The sequence below is a fragment of the Rhinatrema bivittatum genome, chromosome 12 (assembly GCF_901001135.1).
Source record: "Rhinatrema bivittatum chromosome 12, aRhiBiv1.1, whole genome shotgun sequence".
In the NCBI taxonomy this organism is placed as follows: domain Eukaryota; kingdom Metazoa; phylum Chordata; class Amphibia; order Gymnophiona; family Rhinatrematidae; genus Rhinatrema; species Rhinatrema bivittatum.
In genome coordinates, this window is record NC_042626.1 from 17,984,260 (window position 1) to 18,002,572 (window position 18,313).

General features: G+C 47.4%; 1 protein-coding gene across 2 annotated transcripts in view; it reads left to right on the forward strand.

Moving 5' to 3' along the window:
* The first annotated feature begins 620 nt into the window (after positions 1-620).
* The window catches only part of SPDEF (SAM pointed domain containing ETS transcription factor), a 48,428-nt gene continuing 30,735 nt past the window's right edge, over positions 621-18,313 (forward strand). Inside the window, exon 1 of one of the 2 annotated variants that reach the window (XM_029573012.1) lies at positions 621-1,052. The gene's annotated coding sequence lies outside the window, so the exon portion shown is untranslated. Of the gene's footprint in view, positions 1,053-2,874; positions 3,034-18,313 lie in introns of those variants that run through there. The other variant, XM_029573013.1, reaches the window with a different exon arrangement.

Here is an 18,313-nt window from a genome sequence, read left to right on the forward strand (position 1 = left end):
TGTAGAGTGTGAAAGTCAAACTGTTCTGAGGGCTTCCAGTAAAAGTGCATGGCAGAATACAGTATTCACAAGCTGATGCTGCTTTCACCTAGTGAATTCCATTCCAAAGCCCTGTATATTCACACTGTCATGCTTGTGCCCCCAAGGCTTCTGGGTAGGATGTCACCTTGTTGCCCGAAAGACTGCTTGCATCCACTCACATCCTCAGAGTTCTGCTGCTTCCATTTCTGATCAGTACCACAGGTACCAAAAAGCATTACAAAGGGGGAAGCAGAAAGCCAGGATTGACTTGGAGTCTACTTGCAGAAACATGTGTACTTGGTAGCTTTTGTGGCTGCTGGGGTATTAGTCTGCTGCCCCAGGTGTCAGCAGAAGGGTGGGTGATTTTGGTGAAGCTGAGTGAATAAGTTGGACTGGGCATTAGCAAATGCTGTATATTTTCTATACACCTACATAATCATGTGTGTGCAGATCGGTGAATTTATATGTCATGCTCTGCATCTGTGCCAGAGAAGTAATCGGTGCTGAAAGAGTTAAATCTGGGCTGGGATACTCAAACACCTTCAACTGAGGTAAGCAGGCACTTTGGTGTTTGTTCAGGTAAATAGGGAAGGATCATATATAACCCAGGAAAGTCCATTCTGAGAACACTTTCTCTGCTGGGAGTCGGAAGGACAAGGGTTTACGTGGCACTTACCCCAGAGCCTGCAGTGCTGCTGTCAATCCACCTGCAGCATCTCTCCCTGGGAGAACCTCTCCTTGTGAGCAAGTGGGCACAGCAGGTGTCAGGATCAGAGGGCAACTCCAGCCCTTTCTGCCGTGTGACAGACAGTGCAGGCAGGTGCCCCTGCCCACCCTAGCGCTGGCATCACTACGAGCCACAGCCGTGAGCGAGAGCTCCCTCCCCCAGCAGCTCACCGGCTCCTGTGCCCCTGCTGCCCTTGATGCCCGGCTGAGAAGAGACGGGGGAGGCCATCCATCCGTGCCCACTGCCCCCCAAGCCGGACTGGCACATCGACTGAAAACCCATCGTCCTAGTGCTCTCCGAGCAGGTGAGAGAGGCTTTAATATAGTTTCTGAGAAGGGGTTTTCTCTTTGCTTGGTCTGGTTTTCCCCCCGTCTCATGCTGAGCTGTTCCTTTCTGAGTTACGCAGCCCCATTCGGAACATGCTCTCTCATATCACGATGTGCTGCCACATTCCGTGCCAAGCTGTCTTATATCATGACATGCTGTTTTATGATGTGCTCTTTCATATCCTGATGTGTTATCTTGTTCAGTGATATTCTGTTTCGTGCTGTAATATGGGTCGTGTTCCATCGTGTGCTGTTTCAGTCTGTGGAGAGTTCTCTTTTACTCCCTCTTCAGCGGCTTGATATCCACCTACCACCTCCCCATTAATTCTAGCATTTTCTTGATGCAGTTGTATGATTTATAGTTTGTCATATTTATTTACATTCTTAGAGGTGCTATGTAATAACTTTATTTTATATTTGGATTTTTGTAATGATTTTTCTATGTTTGTTCACCACACTGAGCACTTTGCAGGATTTTGTACTTTACAAACATGAATAAATAATAATCATCATCATGGCATGGTGGGCACCAAGTTTGATACGAAAAGAGACTATAATTTATTCAGCGCCTTCACAGAGCAGCTGATGCCCAGTGATTTTTGGAGATAAGGGGGAACCCTCTGGTGAGTCTCAGCTCACAGAAACAAAGAGACGCGATGTAGAAAAAAAATTGTACGGCCTAGCTAGCCTACCCATCCATCCAACTAATTTAGCTTCACAATTCTCAGTTGTACTATTAGGACCCTGTCTAATCAGGACCCCTTCTTATACTATAGAGGACTTTGGTGTTAGTTGACAAATAAATACAACTTTATTGTAAGGACAACCTTAATCTTCCCGTAGTATATTGTGGTAAGAATCCTGAGCAGCAGCAATAAATAATATTCAGGGGGAACTTGGTGGCTCAGAATGATTTAAGATTCGGAGGGGAGGGGAGGAGGGGGGCTGCTGCTATCTACATTATATGAAGAGACAAGACCCAGGGAGCTGCCATTTTGCACAAGGAGAGAATTGATGTTAAAGACCCACAGTGGAGAAATTGTATTCCGTGGTGGATCCTGTGCTTTTATGTCCCTGCTGTGAAACAGAAGTGGGAGAACTATTTAAATGTAAACCCTCAAAATAACATGAGAGGGAACTAGATGCCCAAAATCAAACTAGGTCAGACCATAAATGACTTGAATTAACCCAATCATCTGCCACTGCTCCCAGATCTCTAGATTTGGCTGACTTGGCTATGAGTATTCATGGATTCAGTCCTACATTGGAAGGGTCGGGCTGTCTTCTGATACTTCAAATCTGGGTCTTTTTCAAACAAATCCAAATCAATCTGCACACATCCAGAATTTAAGAACAATAACAAGAAAAGAAATCCCAATGGACTCAGACTGGATCATGGCTAATGTTGCTCATCTAAGTAAATCCGAGATAAGAAATGTGAAGATCCAATCTTGAATCTGAACAGGTTTATTAAGGGATCCCCAGGTCCTGCTATTAAAGTGGCTGCGGAAACCTCAGTGGGCTGGATATTTGTTTCCATGGAGGCTGTAAGGAAGCAGGGATCGATGGACAAGCCTGGGAGGGGGAGGTTCTGGACACTGAACAATTTTGCTGGCAAGGTGTATAATACCTTCCAGCGCCAGACCTTTCTTTATGCACTCCCCAATTCCCTCTCACCCACCCCTTTTACAGAAACAGTGTTCCAGATCCCTCCACCGAGTGTTTCTTCCAGCAATGAGAGCAGGAGATCGGTGGCATCCCTGAGGCTGGGATACCTTGGTTATCTTGCCTTCCTCCCCACCTGCTTTTTTACAGCTTCAGGGAACGCTGATTACTCCCCACTGTGCAAACCAGAGGCTCCCACACCAGCTGTCTGCTGGCATTTTATTTCTCTGCTGTCCACCCATAAAAAAATACTCCAAACACCACCTCTGGACAAGGCTTTGGAGGAAAATGTTGGTGGGTGTGATGATACGGCTGTATGGCAGGGAAAGGTGCTGAACCAGAGATTTTAAACAAATCATCCTACTTGGAGATTTCTTTTTCTCTGCTGCAGAACTGGCTGCAAGCGCACAGGGTTTGTTTTGCCTTCATCTCCCTAGAGAGCAGTTAGGCAACTTGATGGGCCTCTGGTCTGCTGTTAGCCTAACTCATTCTCTAACTCTGTAGCATCATGTATGTAGCTTCTCTTTATGGAGTATTGTAGAAACTATAGGTATTCTGTTTATATGTTCTTTTGTTCTGCTTTCCACAGTCCAATATGTTCCCACTATGAAATTAATAACTATTGTAAGAACATTTGGCTTGTAAAAGGGTTTTTAATAGGATACTGGATAGCTCCAGGCCACCAGAGACGGGATGTGTCAGTCCTGGTTTTGCTCTGTTCGATCTATGGACTTGTACTACATGGGCCCAATATTCAAAGCTGCCTGCATATTTAACTTAGCCAGATATGACTTATCCAGCTAAGGGGGTTATTTTCCAAAGCGATCGCACGTGAAAAGTCCCTTTTTGCGTGCGATCACTAAATGGGGGCGGCGTCAAGACCGGAACAAGAGTCGTCGGGGCGGATGTCGCGAGGACATCGCAGACAGCGAAAAGGTAAGAACCCTTTTCAATGCCTATTTCGCGCCCAAAAGCACCACCTTTTATGATGGCGCTATTGGTGCAATTGCTGCCGGCTTTCACAGGCCCGCCCCCATTAGCGCACGATTCAGGGAGCCCTGCGACATAGTAAAATTTAGCTCCAAGTTACAAGGGATATCCAGCGCCACGGCTATGCCACTGAATATGTGTATAAGCCGCTACTTAACTGGATAAGTTATATCCGGTTAAGTTAAACCTGCTCGGTGGCAGGTCTAACTTAGCCAAATAAGTTATCTGGCTAAAGCTGAATATCGTCAATTTGCTGGATAACTTATCCAGCTAAGTAGCGCCATCTGGATTCGACCATTACCTGCGCACAAATTGACCAGCTAAGCGATAGGCAATGAGTGGATCAGGCAACACTACTTAGCCGGATAAGTTATCCAGCTGACAATATTCGGCCTTAGCCAAATAACTTATTGGCAAATCTAACTTAGCCAAATAACTAGACTTGCCAATGAGCAGGTTTATTTATCTTGCTATCGAGTGTTGAATGTGTTTTGAATATCAGGCCCCCAGTTTCTGTAAGAACAGGACTACAAGTCCATCAATGCAATGGGGCAAAACTAGGACTGACCCAGCCTGTCCCTGCTAACCCTATTTTGAAATGGCCCTAGTGCCAGTGTTCATATTGCCCTCCTGGAAGTCCTTTAGTCACAACTCTTAAGAGTGATTACTACCTAGACTGGAGTATTAGCAGGCGGTAGCTCTATTTATTTATTCAAACTCGATTTTCCGCTTTGTTTACACTGCAAAGTAGATAGCAATAAAAATAAACAAATATAGACAATAAATACAACAAATATAAAAACTAAAATAATCACCATGCATCAGATAAACCAGAATATTCTCTTCTGCCACCTCAAGCCAATAAACATTGATCGGATCTGAGGTGACAGAAAACAGAACTCCAGAGAAATGTCGGACAAATACTGAAGCTCCAGCCAAATATCACTTTATAAAGTGATCTTGACAAATCCAGTCCTGGTTTTACTCCATTATATGTATGGAGTTCTGGTTCCCCTTTTTCTAAGAGAAGCAAAACTACAAGTCCATGCATGCAGAGGGGAAAAACCAGGAATATAAAAAGGGAGCCAGTCCGTTCGCCACGAGGCAAAATCTGGGCTTGATTTCTGGCGCAGGCTGGGATGCTGTGGAAAGCAACGCTCACAGCTCCTGCTAGGGGTCAATTTAGTCCTTAATGACTGGATGTGGGATCCGGAGGATGTCCCGGTCAGGAGCGTTAGTGGGGGGGGGGGGGGAGAAATAAATAAAAACAAAACTCGCGGATCGTTGCGGAGGCAGGCTCGCCGCTCGCCGGTGTCAGATCCCGGCCTTGTTCCGATGGCACTGCCACAAGCTCAAAGAAGCAGAAGGACTGAATAGCACGGTAATGAAACGGAGCGCGCCTCAGCTTTTATAAACCGCCATTATAAACCAAACCGCCCCCGTTACAGCTTTTGAAATAAAAACAACAACCAGAAGTCGCTTAAACCCTCAGCCACGTGACGTTATTAAAGCGGCCCTCCCATTGGTCGGGGCCTGTGTGTCCTTGGCGGCGCGTGATCACATGACGGTCGTCTGACCAATGGGGGTGCTTGCTGATTCGGCAGGGACGTCGCCGCCCTTCCCTTGCTCGCCGGGCCCCGCGTGCCCTGGCGCGTCACGGCACGCGCCGTCTGCTGTCTGCAGTTTGCTCAGCGTGTAAGCGTCGGATTCCAGGCGGAAGCGCTTCGTGTGACACGGTGGCGGCGTGGCTTCAAGTCGGGCACCGGAAAGCGCCATTCCGATGCACGACGCCTCGCGGTCACGTACGGCCAAAGTGCGGGAGGTGGTGGGGGTCTCCGTTGCACCTGGGCCTGCCCCCTGCGAATGAGATAGCATAGGAAGAGTATAAAAGTGCTGACGATGCCTCTTCTACTCAAGCCCCAGACACCACAGCCATCCCTGCAGCCTCCTTTCCCTGCGCTCCCCACGCACCCCAGCTCTTACCTAGACGCACACAGACAGCCTTATGCAGAAAGCTGCCAAGCAGAGAGGGCACACTGACCATGGGGCACACAGACCTGTGTGCGCAGGGGTGTGACCAGCCAGAATAGGGCTGCAGCTGGAAGCTGGGCATATCTCCATACTGGGATACTTGGCTGTGCAGAGACAGACCGAAGGGATTGTGTAGGGGAAGGGGTGTGAAGAGACAGACTGTGCTTTGTGTGCAGGGACAATGCTGATTGTGTAGGGGAAGGCACACGGGTGTGAAGTGACAGACTTTGTTGTCCCTGCAGGGACAATGGGAGAATGCTGACAATGATAGGGACAGAGAGAGAGAGGGCTGTCCGTGCTAAGGATAGGGCGGTGGGAGCAGGGAACTCTGGCCATGGTGAGGAGATGGGATAGGGAGAGCTGTCTGAGGTAGTAACAGAGAGGGTGGGCTTCTCAGGGCTGGACTCTGTTGATTGCATAGATACAGGGAGCACTGGCTGCCTAAGAACAAGGTGCTCTGACTGTGCAGGGACTGATGACATTGGCTGTGGAGGAATGAAAGAATCAGGGAGTAATGGCTGTGTAGGGACAGGAAGTGCTGACTTTGAATGTACAGGGAGCACTGGCCATGGGAAGGGACAGACTCTTCTGGCTGGTTAGAGACAGACTATTGACTTCATAGGTACAGGAAGCATGCCAGCTATTTTTCTCTGTAGCTGTAATTATTGGTATAGCTAGAACCTTAGCCACCGGCAGCAGAGGATGAACTGAGTTGCCAGTCTTTTAGCTCCTGATCCAGGCTAATGTAGGAAATATCTCCCCCCTTCACATAGCACAGGTCTAGGAGTAAGTTTCTGACTCGGAGATGGGGGGCTAAAAAAAAGCCACAATTCATCTTAGGAAAAACTTAGCTCTTCTTAACAGCACATGTTCTAAGAAGGAACAAGTCTGAACGGAGTGAGAAAGAGAGGGAGAACAGCAAAGTGATAGAGAAAACAAGAGGAAGGAGAACAGAGCAAGAGGAAAAAGAAAAACAAGCAAGTGATAGGATGTGAGGAAAGAGGAAGATAGAGGGAGAATAAGATTATTTAAGGGTGTCTATACTCTTAAAAGTGAATTTTAAAAGCCCAGCGCACGTGTTAATTAGGGGATGCGCGAATAAGCTGGACTTGCGCGTGCCGAGCGGATACGCACGTATCTCCCACTGCACGCACATCTGCAAGGTTTTTTTTTTTTTAAAGGGGTGGGACTTAGGCTTTTTGGGGCGCGAACTGGGACGTGGACAGTCCTGCTGTGACCCCCACCAAGTTAACCAAATTCAGAGGACATGCGGAACAGAGTGACTGGAGTGGCTGTTCCGACTTCCTGCCACGAAAACTCTTACTGTAAATGAAGGCTGGTCATTGTAGCTCAGCACACTAATACTCCATCTTCTTTATGTATGTATATTCAAAAAGAGAACGAAACCCAGGCCACCACCATGTGAAAGGATAACATTAGAACACTACCAAGATCCTACCTTTTTGAAAATGTATCTTTTCAATCTGACCATCGCTGAAGGCATTCCAGCAAACTCTGGGCTCTCCTAGAAATGTTCCCTATGTTAAGATGTAGGGTGGTACTGGTTGCTGTGGTATGAGGTAACATTGGTTGCTATGGAAAAACGCTAGTTGCTATATAGCGTGAAATAACCCTGGTTGCTATGGTGTGAGGTAGCGCTGATTCCTATAGTGAGAGCTGGCACTGCGTGGCTGTGGTGAGAAATAGCCCTGGTTGTTAAGGTGTGAGATGGCTGTGGTTGCTTTGCTATGAAGTGGTATTGGCTGCTATGAGGGTAACACTGGTCGCTGTGACGTGCAGTGGCATTTGTTGCTGTGGTATGAGGGAACACTAATTGCTATGGTGAGAAGGCGCGCTGGTTGCTTGTGGTGGAAAATTAAAGTGGTCAGAATTCAGATACCAAAAACCAAGACAGCTTTCTGACGTAGTAATTAAAGGATGTGAAAGTGTGAACCAGTAATAAATCACCGAAGTGCTGTTATTGTTTGCTTGTTCTTTTTAAATTTGGTTAACCCCCTGCTCTCTCCTGAGATAGTATGGGGAAATGTGATCTAGGGTGACACAAGGGGCTGTGATGTTAGGTGGTATGGGGTAATGTGACACAGGGTACTGTAGTATGAGACAGCATCGGATAATTTAACATGAGTTGATACTGGATGCCTGGGGTGTGAGGTGGCATGGGGTAGCACAGGCTTTTGCTTTTATTAATTTTATGACTTGTTCAGTTTTATCCTATTTTGTGTTTATGTCCTTATTATGAATGTATATTTTTGTAAACCGCTTCGATCTACCTTTCATTGTAGAAGCGGTATATAAAAGTTTTTAAATAAATAAAATAATAAATAAATATTCTGCCTTTCCCCCAAGTTGGTCTCAAGGCAGATTACAATAAATTTAAATGAACAGTGGCCTTTGAATAGCTTACAATCAATCAGAATATGCAAATTAGGGTAGCATCGGAACCCAGCATGGGAGATCCCTCTGCGAATAGTTTAGACCCAGTTGTGGCCCTGTTGCATATAGCACAGTCCCTCGACAGGAGTTCAGGTAGCTGGGCCGGGACTAGGGGAAGGCCTGGGTGGAAAAGCCATGCCTTTCTTTGTTTTCTGAATTTACGGCAGCTTGGCTTCAGGCGCAGGATTACTGGTAGTTTGTTCCAAGGTTTTGGTGCGTAGCAACTGAAAGCACGGAGGACGAGCTGGCGGCAGTCAGTGGAGGAGAGGAAAGAAGAGCCGGTTGGGAGGAGCACAGTCCCCGTGAGGGGAGAGAAGATGGGAGGGGTAATTCGGGGGCCTGTCCCTTCAGGCGTTTGAAGACAAGGCAGTGGCAGCCAGAGAAATTGATGTAGCATAGGCCTGATGTGTTCAGTTGCTTTTGCTCCTAGCAGAACTCTCACGGCAGTCCTTTGCAGGAGCCGGAGGCGCCGTGCACCGAATTGTGAGATGCCACTGTACAGGGAACCGCAGTAATCGATTCGGCTGGCGGTTAGCGCGTGGATGATAAAAATGTTACTGTCATAGGTTTCTGAATTTTATGGAAAAGTGAAAATGTTGATTTTTAACTGTCGTAGATCTCTTTTGAGTTGTTCGTTTGGAGAATCTGAAATAAAATAAAGGCCCAGAGCGCTGCAGCGTGAGGCAGTCTGGGACATTGTGGGCACGGTGAGGCTCAGGTTGCTGTGGCTTGGATAACACGACACAGTGCGGGGCAGCAGGGGATAATGTAACATGGGGGGGGGGGGGGGTGTCTCACGTATTTCCAGTCTTGCGCTGTGGCTGAGCAGCAGGTGTCACTGAGGGAGGAACACTCTCTCATACTCCAGCAGCAGCACTGGGGTGGGCCTTTTAAGGCAGACCTAATATTAACAGCTCAGTTTCTCACCTTTCGTGTTCAAAGTTTGCAGCACAGCACTTTTACGGCGGCGCTGCTGGGATGGAGGAATTTGTGCCGGCAGGGTTTGGGGCCTGGGAGAACGGCCCATGTCCCTCAGCTTCCATCTCCTCCTCTCACCTCTTCCTTGTGCTGGCACGTGAGGGGACGGACAGGATGGCATATCAGTCATTATGAAATCAGCTGGACATGAAATGCTGAATCATCGCTTCCTTCTTTTCCGCGTGGCAGCCTCTTCCAGCTCTGCTGTCTCCAGCAGTGCATTGTCTCCAGATGTGCCCTCCCTGGAGTTGAGGTTAGGCCTTTCTCTCCAGCTGTCACCCCACATGGCGCTGGGGACCCAGATTTAAACTTCCCAGAGCTTTGAGTTGAAAGAAACATTGAAAAACAGCCCTTCCTGAATAAGAGTCTATAATATTCTCAAAAGTTTACATTGCTAAACATTTGGAAGCTTTATAGAGAGACATCTTCTCTGCCCAACTACCCTGTTGGCTTTTTCTTAATTAGTCCTTTTGGCAGTTAGCAAGATACTACTTTTAGAGTCACCAGGAAGTTGTGGGGATTTTATTTATATCCGTTCCTTGCAGGAAATTCCTGGAATTAGCTCGCTTCAGGGCAGGGCTGAGTATTAACTCCCATTCCCTGTACGTACCCAGATCAGTCCAGACTCCTGGGCTTTGCCTCCCCGCCAGCAGGTGGAGACAGAGAACATTTTACTGACACTGCCACTTAACCTGGTTTGCCACCTGCAGTCCCTCAGTATTTCTCTGTCCCCAACAGATGGAAGGTGGTGCAGAACCTGCAGTCTGAAGGGATTAACAAAAACAAGAAGATAAATAATTATCTGTGGTACAACGGGAACGATAATTAGCAGGTAAGGACCAATTTTCCTTCAGGAAAATTCTGAGCCAGTCCTCATGATGATTCTTCCTTCTTCCGAAATGTCCTCACACCCCATGTGAATCAGCGCTAGCTACGTATCTCCCCCCGTCACCTAGATTTCCATCTGGAAGAAGCAGTGAAATGTTGGCATGTCTGCTGTGTGCGTGAGTCACTTTGTCTGCCCTGTCGCTCACTGCATGTATTGACTCACTTTTCTGGCAATAACATTCTTCCTTGTACACATTCACTGGAGAAAAAAAAATGGCTTAACAGGAAGATCAGCTTGGTTGTAACCTCAATGTATACCATCGGAAGTTCTTAGCTTCCAAATGGTGGATTCTATAACAAGGTTTCATCCACTGGAAGATGAAGCAAAGGAACAATAAAAACATCTGGAAAGTCAGATCCATGCTGGACTGTAGGGTAACTAATTGGCCCCATTTTTACCAACTGGCTGAGCCTAGTTTTACTCTATGGCATGAATGGATTTATAGTTTAGGTTGTTCTCAGAGAAGTCCATCGATGCAGTCAGGACTGGCTTAACCTGCTCCTGATGCTGGGGAGCTGGGCTCTCGGCACAGCTGTGATGCTACTTGAAGGCCGTTTTCCATTAATTCAGCAAATCTCTGGTTTTGCCTAGTCCTCTAATCACTTTCTGCACAGATTGCATCAGAATCTGTATTTTATTTATTTTTTTTAGCCATTTATAAAATACCCTGATTCAGGTCGCTGTACAGCAAATTTCATGTTAGTATAATAGGTTCCTGCCTCATGGAGCTTATAGTGGGTAACTGAAGTAACAGGAGATAGAGTCACTTGCCCAAGGTCACACGGAGAATCAGTGAGAGACACACAATTTCCATGACCTTTGCTCACAAAATCCCATATGCCACTTCAGTATTTGCTCTTCTGTTCTTTTACACTGTGAGAGCCATGTTACTCTGCTGTGTTCATTATGTGGCTGCCGGTGCCTAGTGGTAGAGTTACCAGATCATCATTTGACAGATCCCCTTGATGTGTGTGTGCCAACATCCCCCAATTTATTGGCAGGTGTGTGCTATCAGCATAAGCGACTCCCTCAAATCTGGCAACGAAAGGTTTTCGTTCATTTAAACAAATGAACTGGCCATTTATTTGCGCGATGCACAAGTCGATCCCTACACATGCTGAGTTTGACTCCTCAGCGTACACACCCTTGTTCCTTGGCCTTGTTCCTCGTTCGGCAGGCCTGCTTCTGTCTGATATTACTCGGTGTAACTGTCTCACTGCTGAGTAGCCGAGCGAAGCCGGTTGGGTCAAGCTAACCCCTGGCTCACGTTCCCCAGGGAGCCAAGTCCTCTCTCTGCTCGCTGTGTCTCTCCAGAGAGCAGCTCTGGACTGTGTACAGCATCTGGCTCTATCCTTTCTCCCTGTGGCCTTACACCGGGAGAGATCATAGTGGTTACAGTGGTCTCTGCAGTCTCCCTTGTGACGGTTATGGGGGACCCTGGTTATAGCGATAAGTCTGTTGTAACAGAGAGGTCTCCCTGTTTCAATGACAGGGTCTTCCTGCGATAGTGGCAGAGTCTCTTGGTTAGTATCAGGGTCTCCCTGTGAATAAGTGCCAAGGTTTTTGTTTTATGTTCAATTATGTTTTATTCCAATGTTAGCATAATACACAGCACAGCACTGTTGCTATGTTAGTCCACTTGCCTTCATAGAAATAAAGGTGAAGAAGCTGTAGGTGACACCTTTATATTGGACTTAGTAGATCTGTGTTCAGCTCTGGAGAGCCGCTCTCCCTTAAGAGCATAAGAAATTGCCATACTGGGTCAGACCAAGGGTCCATCAAGCCCAGCATCCTGTTTCCAACAGTGGCCAATCCAAGCCATAAGAACCTGGCAAGTACCCAAAAACTAAGTCTATCCCATGCTACTGTTGCTAATAATCAGATCAATACGATCTCAGTAAAAATGCAAAGGGCCCATAACTGCTGATGGCTCTGTGAGCGATGCAGACAAGCCACGTACGAGGGCCTGCCTTGCATCTGCTGTGGTGTACGGTGCCCTTGTACATAGAAACTCAACAGCAGATAAAGACTTCCAGGCCCGTTCAGTCTGTCGATTTCCCTTTTTCCTGCTGAAATACTGCAGGTCCGACAAGACCTTGCTTCCCTGCCACCTGCGTGCCAGAGTCTTCTCAAAATCCAGTACCATTTTGCTCCCCAGCGCCTCCCCTGGGAGACTATTCTACCCATCCTCCACCCTTTCTGTGAAGAAATATTCTTTATGCGCCTCCTGATTCTACCCCCTCGAGCCTTGTATCATGACCCCTTGTCCTAGAACTTCTTTTCTACCCCCGAAAAAAAGTTTGCTTTTCAACATTTGTTCTCTAACATACCACACTCTCTCTCTCGCTCTCTCCACTGATCTAGGGCACACAGTGGGGTAGATTTTTAAAGAAGAGCGCGTGGGGTACATTTGTGCGTGCTACCTGGCGCGCACAAATATACACCCGATTTTATAACATGCGCGTGCTGCCGGGGTCGGCGCGCGCAAGGGGGTGCACGCGCCGAGCCCTAGGGGAGCCCTGATGGCTTTCCCCGTTCCCACCCACTCCCCCCCCTTCCCCTATCTAACCCACTCCCAGCCCTACCTAAATCCCTGCCCCCACCTTTGTTTCAGGAGTTACACCTGGCAGGTGTAACTTGTGTGCGCCGGCCAGCTGCCGGCGCGCCATCCCCCGCACAGCCTCTGTGCTGGAGGCCTTGGTCCCGCCCCCAGACCTGCGCCACACCCACAGTCCCACCCCCTTCCCGCCCCTTTTTCAAAGCCCCGGGACATACGCGCGTCCCAGGGCTAGCGCGTGCCGCCGAGCCTATGCGCAGGAGGGTTTTTAAAGGGTTACGCGCGTATATTATGCTTATAGTGCAGGCTTGGCACCATCCTTGCCTGGACGGATTCTACTCTGGGAAGGTGCAGCCTCCAGAACCGGGCACAGTGTCCCAGATGAGGTCTCATTCATAGTCTTTACAGGCATTACCAGCTCCTCTGTTTCTCCTGGCAGTGCATCCATCCCATCCTTTCACTTGCTCTCCCCTCAGGCTTCCTTGCACGGTTTGATCACTTCCCCTATTCCCCATCTCATCCCATCAGCTCCCTGGTTCTCTGTGCCCCCTCACCACAACTTCCCCTTGTGGTTTTTTTCTTCATATTAAAGCTTTGCCGCCACCTTTAATCACTCCTCAACCTCCAGATGTTTCCAGTTCTTCCCTGGAGCCCCTGGTTAAATTAATTTAAGATAGGAGGGATAGTGTCTTGCTGACTGGAGCAGGGATGGCGAATGTCCTTTGGCCGGAAATTGATAGCACCCACCGAGGATTTTAGTGCGTGGCAGAGGCAGGGATTAGAACTGAGGCACTGGGCTGGGACTTGTGTTTAAATAAGGCAACGCACGCGTAACTCATTCCTAGGAGCTCAATGTGGATTGTCAGCTGCCTAAAAATGTGTGGGCAGTTCCATTAGGGGCTGAATTTTCACATGGATAAAAACTAGTTCTATGTGAGCGCACGTGGCATTTCAGAAAATGTGCCGTGTCTTGCACCGAACTCGATTTCACGTGCATTCTTGTGCACAGAACAAAAAGAGGCGTCCGGAGGAACGGTTTTGGTATTTACGTACACACTTCCGATTTTAAAGATCACGCGATAAATCCACGTGCACAGAGACGGGGAGAGTTTGAACCCGTGCACTTTTCTAAGAATTTTTTTTAAAAAATGCAAAGATGCACGGACTTTAGCGTTGAAAGTCTGTGGACAAAAAGTACCTGCCAACTATCCCATCTTTGATAATTTGCATAGATTTGCATACATTCACCTGCATTCTAGGGGTGTTCTAGGAGCAGAGTTTGTGCCCTCTGCTTACTACTCCTTTAAGTATGGCCTTTGTTATGCTGTCCCTCATGTTATTAAATAAACAATTTAACAAAAAGGAAAAAAAACTATTGCAGCCCGTTTTGCAACATTAGGAGCATGGATTTAGCTGTCTAGCAACCTGATCTTCAAAGACGACTTGGGCGTGTGTATCTTATGCCTGAAAGTTGGGCTGGTCTCGTGTGTGCTTCGAAGCATACCCCACACTGACTACCAAGATCACGTAGTCACATAGGAAATTATTATTATTTCTATAGCTGTCCGTGTACCCAGCACTGTACAGAACAAAAGCAATCGGCTATGATAACTTAACAATAAAGCAGCCTGAGCACACAGAGCATAATAAGGCTGATCCTTTTGGTTTGTAAATACTCCGTGGCTAATGCCATTCTCTGCCGTGCCTCAATGCCTCTGTTCCCCTCCCCTCCTGTACTGAGCCTCCTGACATTTCCATGCATCTGATGGTAACCCAGGAGGCTTGCTAGGTTTTCGGCTCTGGTTAAGTTTTGCCGCAGGAGGCTGTTTCTGCCTGGCCTTTAGGTGCCCTGGAAGCAGCGTCTGCTCCATAGCCATTAATATTTGTCTGTGCATGGCAGGGCAAAGCCTCTCGTTCTCGCTCTCATTCCCCTGTCCCACATCTCTCCCTCTCTCAGTCTAGTCTCGCCTCTCTCTCTCCCCTTTTGCTGTCTCCTCTCATGCTCTCTCCAAGGTGCTGGGCCTGCTGACAGGGAGGCTGGGACCACACCCTGCGCTTAATTAAATAAGAGTAACAGCTGTTTATTTTGCTGGGGGCAATAATGTGGCCTCTGGCAGCAGCCCAGCTTCACTGAACTCGGGCACCCAGCAGCTCTGCCTGCCATCGGAGTAGGCAAGGCACGGACCTCCAGGGAAGGGAGCTCCTGGGGGTGGGGGCAACTTTCAGTGGCCCACACTGAGTGCAAAGGAGGAGAGCTGTTTTATCCCCACCCCGCACATTGTGCCAGTTCTCAAAGGAAAACTTCACCCTTAAAAATGAGCAGGTGGAAAGGACACGGGTTCAACCCCCCCCCCCCCCCCATGCACTTAGCATCTGCCTATTTGCCTCCCCTGTCCTAAACTCTTACCCCATGGGGAAGCCAGTGGGTGCGCTATGGAGCTGGGCGGGCCACTTTCGGCAGCACTGGAGGAGGTCGGGTTATGGTCAGGCTATGGTGCCTGGGTAAATGGCTTTCAGCATTGACCCCTTCCTTAGGAGGCACAGAGTGACCTGTGGGGCCTGTGAGAGACGGAGGGCGAGCTCGGAAAGAGAGATCAAGCTTTGAAGAACGGGGAGAAGGAAATAAAACATATCTGAGGCATGGGGAGGGGGAAGGACAGAAAATCTCTTATTTCTTGTCGATCTCTTTCGTCTGTTTCTTTGTTTGAAGATTTAATCTTTTGTACTGAAGGTGGCTTGTCAGAGTAAACACTTCCCACCTAACCATAAAGACTTTAGTTTGTGTGCCAGCAAGAGACAGAACAAACCAAACAGTCCCACCCTCTGAGTAATATCAGTACAGTACTGGACTTCCACTCTGAAAGACTGCACTGAGCAGCACACACTCAATACTTACTCAAGGACTCGGGCCCTGCAGGGATCCAGAGACAGCACTGAGCAGCACACACTCAATACTTACTCAAGCACTCAGGCCCTGCAGGGATCCAGAGACAGCTCTGAGCAGCACACACTCAATACTTACTTAAGGACTCAGGCTACAGGGACCCAGAGACAGCTCTGAGCAGCACACACTCAATACTTACTCATGGACTCAGGCCCTGCAGGGACCCAGAGACAGCTCTGAGCAGCACACACTCAATACTTACTTAAGGACTCAGGCTGCAGGGACCCAGAGACAGCTCTGAGCAGCACACACTCAATACTTACTCATGGACTCAGGCCCTGCAGGGACCCAGAGACAGCTCTGAGCAGCACACACTCAATACTTACTTAAGGACTCAGGCTACAGGGACCCAGAGACAGCTCTGAGCAGCACACACTCAATACTTACTCATGGACTCAGGCCCTGCAGGGACCCAGAGACAGCTCTGAGCAGCACACACTCAATACTTACTTAAGGACTCAGGCTGCAGGGACCCAGAGACAGCTCTGAGCAGCACACACTCAATACTTACTCATGGACTCAGGCCCTGCAGGGACCCAGAGACAGCTCTGAGCAGCACACACTCAATACTTACTTAAGGACTCAGGCTACAGGGACCCAGAGACAGCTCTGAGCAGCACACACTCAATACTTACTCATGGACTCAGGCCCTGCAGGGACCCAGAGACAGCTCTGAGCAGCACACACTCAATACTTACTCAAGGACTCAGGCCCTGCAGGGATCCCGAGACAGCTCTGAGCAGCACACACTCTATACTTACTCAAGGACTCAGGCCCTGCACGGATCCCGAGACAGCTCTGAGCAGCACACACTCTATACTTACTCAAGAACTCAGGCCCTGCACGGATCCAGAGACAGCTCTGAGCAGCACACACTCAATACTTACTCATGGACTCAGGCCCTGCAGGGACCCAGAGACAACTCTGAGCAGCACACACTCAATACTTACTCAAAGACTCAGGCCCTGCAGGGATCCAGAGACAGCTCTGAGCAGCACACACTCAATACTTACTCAAGGACTCAGGCCCTGCAGGGACCCAGAGACAGCTCTCAGCAGCACACACTCAATACTTACTCAAGGACTCAGGCCCTGCAGGGATCCAGAGACAGCTCTGAGCAGCACACACTCAGTACTTACTCAAGGACTCAGGCCCTGCAGGGATCCAGAGACAGCTCTGAGTAGCACACACTCAATACTTACTCAAGGACTCAGGCCCTGCAGGGGCCCAGAGATAGCTCTGAGCAGCACACACACTCATTACATTACTGAATCGACATACCTAATTATGTTATTGCCAGTGTTTGCCTTAGCACTTTTGCAAATCTAGGGAAAAATGAAATTGACACCCATCCATTTAAAAATCTTCAGACAAATCATATGAATACTTATATTTTTCTATAAAATAGTTATTTCTATTAATATTTGGTTTGTACTTATGAGATTTGCATTTATTGCTTGAATTTATTATATTTTGAAAACAATTTTTTGAGATACCTGGATAACTTTATGCAGACAGCCTTGTAATTTTTATTTCAAGTCTTTTTTTCTCCTAAAAATATTCTTGTAGTTTAGGGGCTCCCTGAACTGGGGTCCTCTTTCTTGTACATTGTTTATATCTTTAGGTCTTGATGAGCAGGATCCATGTTGACCCTTCCCCTGCATATATCATAATTTCCTATGTGACCAGTGATTCTATGAATTCTACCACTTTTTTCAAATGATAATTATTGCTGTGGAGCCCTTTTTAACGATGGGTATTAATTGCCAACCCTCCAGTTTTTTAGCATTGAAAATGTTTTAGTAATAGGTTACATACAACTGTTAGTACATCTGCAGTTCCATAGCTAAGTTTCCTTAGAACTCTTGAGTGAATGCCATCTGGTCCTGATGATTTGCTATTGTTTATCAGTCTGTTCAAAAAATTAATTTGCTCTTTCCTCAGTCTGAAGCAGTTCTTCAGAGGTATCCCCTAAAAAGGGTGACTCTGCTGAGAGAAACAACAGAATATCCTCTGTTGCAAAGACCAGTACAAAGAATTTGTTCAGCTTCAATGGTTTGGCCTTATCCTTTCCTAATGCACCTTTTACACCCTGATTATCCACTGACTCTCTGACATGCTTCCTAGTATTAATGTATTTTAAAAAAAAGATATATTATCAATGTTTTTTGGTTTTTTTTTATGGTTAATATGTTTATTATATGATCCAAAAAAGAACAGAATACAATAGGCAACGAAACAAGGTAACATCCAAAATCTCAACCCAGCGACAATAGAGATCTCTTACTGAAAGGGATGACCTTGCAGCAAAATTGTAAGGATCATTACTCAGTTTTATCCCCATAAGCGGTCATTCGCCACCTAATGCAGGGTGGCCAGGGTCCCCTCTACTTCCCCCCAACAATTCAAGGTCCCCGCCGTGTCTGCACCGAGAACTTCTGTATTATCAATGTTTATTGTTTTACAAAATGCTCACTCAAATTATTTTTGTCCCTTCTTATTGATGAACATAAGAACATAAGAAAATGCCATACTGGGTCAGACCAAGGGTCCATCAAGCCCAGCATCCTGTTTCCAACAGTGGCCAATCCAGGCCATAAGAACCTGGCAAGTACCCAAAAACTAAGTCTATTCCATGTAACCATTGCTAATGGCAGTGGCTATTCTCTAAATGAACTTAATAGCAGGTAATGGACTTTTCCTCCAAGAACTTATCCAATCCTTTTTTAAA